We start from the raw sequence: 5,849 nt of genomic DNA, 5'->3' as shown, positions 1-5,849 counted from the left end.
TACAGATGTGTTCCTGCTGGGTTCCCTACCCCACACTCTTTTAGCAAACCAGTAACTGGAAATCATCCTGATTCTCCCTTTCTCTCCTCACCTTCTACCCCTCCCACACCTATTAACTAGTCCAGTCAATTCTAATTTTTAAATATCTCCCTTATTTTCCTTAGACATATTAAATTCAAACATAAGTTTGTTTGACTCTGGAACCTCCATTCTTCATTGCAAAAATGCAACCACATATTTTAGTAACCATTTACTACATTTATTTCTATACTTCTTTTTTCCCTTTTGCTAGACTTTTAGTTTTTTGATGTATGGTATAACATATTATTCAACTTTATTCTCCTAGTACCAAGTATAGTGCTTAGTGTTTAAAAATGGCCTTTACCAGAAAGAAGCATGGGTATTCTAGGTACAACCCAAAGAGAAAGGAAGAAGAAAAGGGAAGGCCGCATTGTATAGGAAGAAAATAGATTCATGATAAAATGAGTTGAGGACTATATAGAAGAAATTATTAGAAAGAGGCAGAAATAAGATAGTACATAGAGGAAGGAAGGACATATATAATTACATATTGTTTTTGTGATTAATCACTATGCTTTAATTATGTTCAATTTGTAACAATGAAATTGGGGGTCACCACAACATGAGGAACTGTATTAAAGGGTCGTGGCTTAGGAAGGTTGAGAACCACTGCCTATGTATAAAAACAAGAGTTCCGCTAGGATAGGGGTTCCCAATGGAAGTGATTTTGTCTTCTCTGGGGACATTTGGCAATGTCTGAAGGATTTTTAGGTTATTACATTGGATTGGGGGTGCTACCAGTATCTAGTGGGTAGAGGCCTGGTTGCTGCTAAACAGTCTATAATGCACACGACAGTCTCCACAACAAAGAATTGTTAAGCCAAATGTCAATAATACTGAGGCTTAGAAACCTGGCAGCAGGGTAAATGCATAGAATTAAATTGTTGGGTCAACGAATGTAGTTATATTCAGCTTTATAAGCTCAAGCACTTTCCCCCCAAAAGTTATTGTACTGTTTTAGTCTTACCTGCAGTGAACAAGAATTTCTGTTGCGCAATATCCCCTCAAACACCTGGAACACTTAATACTTGCCTTCTTAAATGGGTATAAAATGGTATCCCATCGTGGTCTTAATTTGCATTTTTCTGATTTCTAAGAAGATTTGGCATTCTTTCATTTTTTTGAATTTCTTCTTCTGTAGTTGATAAAGCAGCAGCAGGGTTTGAGATTGATTCTAATTTTGAAATGAGTTTTTACCGTGCAATAATAAAATGCTATTGAACAGTATTGCATGCCACAGAAAATTGCTCATGAAAAGAAAAGTCAATTGATGTGGCAAACTTTACTGTCTTATTTAAGAAATTGCCACAGCCACCTTCACCGTCAGCAGCCACCACCCTGATCAGTCAGCAGCCATCAAGACTGAGATAAGACCCTCCATCAACAAAGAGATGACGACTTGCTAAAGGCTCAGATGATGAGCCTTTTTAAAAGCACTTTTTAGCAATAAAATATTTTTAATTAAGATATGTATATTGATTTTTTCAGACATCATGCTATTGTACTTACAGTATACTGTAAACGTAACTTTTATATGCCCTTGGGAAAAAAAATTTGTGTGACTTGTTTTAATAAGATGTTCACTGTATTGTAGTGCTGAGGAACCAAACCCACAATATCTCCTACGTTTGTCTGTAATCACTGATATATTGATCTTGTTGTATTCTTCTTGTATTGACCAGCAATTAGAGTTCTTCAAAGATCATTGATTTTTTTTTACAGGTAAACAAATTCCTTTGTGGTCTGAACATTGAGGACCAGAATTTATTTTACATCACTAAGTAATGTGTCCAGAATTACCTGCATTGTGAAATCTATTAAATACTGTTTATGGAACAGTGTTTGGGTTTATAATTTAAGCAATTGAATTACAAGTGTACTCTTTGCCAATTTTGTGGAAAAGCAGACAGCCATTGGTGATACTTATGGTCGTTTATACTTTTTTTTTCTTTTTACTATAAAAGGTTTTCATCAACCAGACTGCAAAAGAATTACTAGGGGTTCTTGGTAAAACATAGATCACTGGTGCCAGCATCCTAGAATCTGCATTTTTTATACAAATGCAGTCCTTCTGCATAGTTTTTCTTGGAACTACTGGGCATGCCTTTTGATATCAACTTTAAATTAATAGAGTCTGTTCTGACTTTCTGTTCCTGTGCTACCTGGCAATTTTAAAGCAAAAATAATCAGAAATTCTCATGTTTAAATCTGAGGAGTTCATTTGTTTTTAGAAATAACTTTTTTTTATAACATAAGAAAAATTGTAATACATCAAGTGCTTTTTAAATTTTAATTAAGTGTATACACATTCAGTGTTGTTAGTTTAATTTAAAGTTCTACTGATCAATTAATATATATTTTTGTTAATTAGGAATTAATGAAACCATTAAGAAATTACTATATTGTCTTTTGTAGGATCAATCATTAAGTCTCAGGTTTCTAGAGTTCATTATGTTGAGCTACATTCCTTCTATACTAATTTGTTGAGAGTCTGTATCATGAAACAATACTGAATTTTGTCAAATGATTTTTCTGCATCTATTAACATTATATAATTTGAGAGAGAGAAAGAGAGGGAGGGAAGGAGGGAAGGAGGGAGAGGGGAGGGAAAGAAACAGGTTTTTTCCCCCATACCATTTTTTAAAAATATATATTCTATTGACTTTTTACAGAGAAGAAGGGAGAGGGATAGAGAGTTAGTAACACATGTGAGAGAGAAACATTGATCAGCTGTCTCCCACCGGGGATCCAAACCAGAACCCTCCCCCACACACCCAGACAGGGAACCAAACCACTACCTTTTCGTATGTGGGAGGAGGCTCCAGCCAATTGAGCCATTAGCCAGGGATGAACAAGCTGCTTCTTAATGCAACCAAAAATGAGACATCAAGGACTCCGCTCTTTGGCACTCAAAAGTTTCTGGCGTTCACAGATAGATTCTTTCAGTGAAGTTTACCGTTGTAGAAAATTTGGTATAAAGGGACCTGGTGTTCTGAACTCAACCTGCCAAGGTTATCATGTCGACTGCTATTGCTTTCCCTGTATGTCAGATTGCTAGTCACATAAGATATTGAAACTAACAACAAACACCAGAAAAACTAAATGACCTAAGGGAGGAATATGTAACTCAATTCTAAAGCTATATTTATGAGGGGGTAACTGTAGTCCTCTACTAAGAAAATATGTTTAAGTACCTCTAATTGTTGACTATAGCTCTAAAAATCTATGGGTTGGTGTTTGTTTTTAAATATTATGTTCATAGTTTAAATTCAATGCATATTTAAAGTTTGTACCAAAAGAAGTTTTTTTTAGTGACACTAAAATTTTTTTCCCCTTTTGTGGGTTTTGTTCACTTACAATTCATAAAAAGTTAGAACATTGTTTTTCTCTTATGGATTTATATCCTTCCAAGTATTATACCTTTATTAAGTATATTAATTCTGGATTTAGCTTCTGCTCCCAATAGGGAGTATTTTTTTAATTCTAATTCTGACAAGACTATGCAAAATTGCCTTCTTCTCATTAGCATTATGCTCTTTCTGGCATTTTAAAAAGTATTTTAAATAATGATTGCACAAAATGTCATAATATTTGGAATTGACCCCTTTCATTATATCATCCAATGTGAAAAGCTTATGAAAAGAGCTGCAAGATGTTTAAAAATAAATATCTTCAAGACATCCTTCCTATCACCTGTGAATCAAAATAACTTACGGCATCTTGTTTTTCCTTAGCTCTTCCCCCTCCTCAATTTACTAACATCCTCAACCAGACTAAGTGCCCCAGTCAGCCGGCATTCTCTCACAGGTGTTGCATCTATCTGGTTTAAAACGTGTTTTGTTTTAAACCTTTGTTTTGACTGGATTGATTAAAAATTATTTTGTGATCTTTACTAACCTAAGAGAAGATGTAATGCCATGAATTAAGTACATTGTCCCGTGATTCAAAATGCTTTTTCGTAATGTACCAAATTAAGTCAAAAAAAGAATAAAAACCTCAAAATAGGCTTGCCACTGGGTTTTTTTCCCCCCAATAGGATTGCCACTTTTTTCAAATTGTACCCAGACAGGAAGATTACTGAATGTACTGTTCTGGAGCAACAGAATCACCTTAAGGCAGGAAAAATAACAGTGATTTTTTTCCCACTGGCACTCCTCAATCTATTGCCTTTTTCTAGTTCCGAGGGCATTGGCAACATGAAGAGTGACAAATTATCCTTAGTAACATCCACAGTATTAGCTCCTAATTATTACCTTGATACTTATTAAGATGCTATTGAGTTATATAAGACATATAAAACATTGCTCTGTCTTCTGTGTTGGCCCAATCTTTTGGAAGATAAGAGATGGACTCTTTTGTTAACATAATACATTTTTTGAAAAGTAATTTTATAATGAAAATATCTCCATGTGGTTTTGATCTATATTTTTATTGTAAGTGAGGCTGAGAATCTTTTCATAGGGAACCATTTTCAGATTTTAAACGATACAATCATTTTTCAGCCCATTTAACAATAACAACTTTTACTCTATTTTCAGATACTCTATATGTTTATGTTATAATGTTTTTAAAAAATATGTTTTATTGACATTAGAGAGAGAGGAAGCAAGAGGACGAGATAGATAGAAATATCAATGAGAGAGAAACATCCACATTGATTGGCTGCCTCCTGCATGCCCCACACTGGGGAACAAGCCCAAAACCTGGGCATGTGCCCTTACCAGGAATCAAACCAGTGACCTGTTGGTGTATGGGTCAGTGCTCAACCACTGAGCCACAGTGGCCGGGCATCAACTTTTTGTGTGAAATACGTTACAGTATTTTACCCAGTTTCCACTTTAAATTTTTAAAATTACCTTTACAATGATGTGATTATATAAACTATATATTTATTGTCACTTAAATACTATAAAATTGGCTATGTATCCATGTGACAAAGTGGATGGACCTTGAGGGCATTATGCTAAGTAAAATAAGTCAGACAGAGAAAGACAAACACTGTATGATCTCACTTGTATGTGTAATCCTTAAAATGGAATTCGTAGAAATAGAACAGATTGGTGGTTGACAAAGACAGGGGTGAGGTCAGGGGTGAAGGTCCTGAAGAGGTAACAACTTCCAGTTATAAGAAAAGAGTTCTGAGAATGTTATGTACAATATGGAGACTAGCTAAAAATACTTCACTGTATATTTGAATGCTCATTAGAAGTAGATCTTAAAAGTTCTTAACACAAGAAAAAATACTTGTAACTCTATGAGGAGATGGGTGTTAACTAAACTTAGTGTGGCTATCATATTACAGTATATTCATAGATCAAATCACTATGTTGTACACCTAAAATGAATACAATGTTATATGTCAGTTATAACTGAAAATTTAAAATTTCTGTGAAATAAAATACATCATATTTGAACTAAAATATAAGCCCTGAGAGAACATACCTGCAATTTCTACAAATAAAATATTAATGTGAAGATTAAACTTACACAACTCCTATAGCAAATAAGTATTAGCATCCAGACCAGAGAGACAAAATCCCGTGATAGGTCAATGGTTAAAGAGTATACACAGATAATTCACAGCAATGGGAAGCCAAGTATAGGTACAAATAAGTTATGTTTTAGTTTTAATAGGAAATTGGCAAAATAGGGGGGGGTGAATGAAAACTGAGAAAGGAAAATGAGGTGATGGAAAATAAATATTCATGTCACTGCCATTATGATTTAAGTTAGTTAGGGGGTAAAGTCAGACCAGCAGAACTGGTTAA

This window comes from Myotis davidii, unplaced genomic scaffold (assembly GCF_000327345.1).
Source record: "Myotis davidii unplaced genomic scaffold, ASM32734v1 scaffold1, whole genome shotgun sequence".
Lineage (NCBI taxonomy): Eukaryota > Metazoa > Chordata > Mammalia > Chiroptera > Vespertilionidae > Myotis > Myotis davidii.
The sequence above is the reverse complement of the archived record's forward strand: the minus strand, read 5'-3'. Positions refer to the sequence as shown.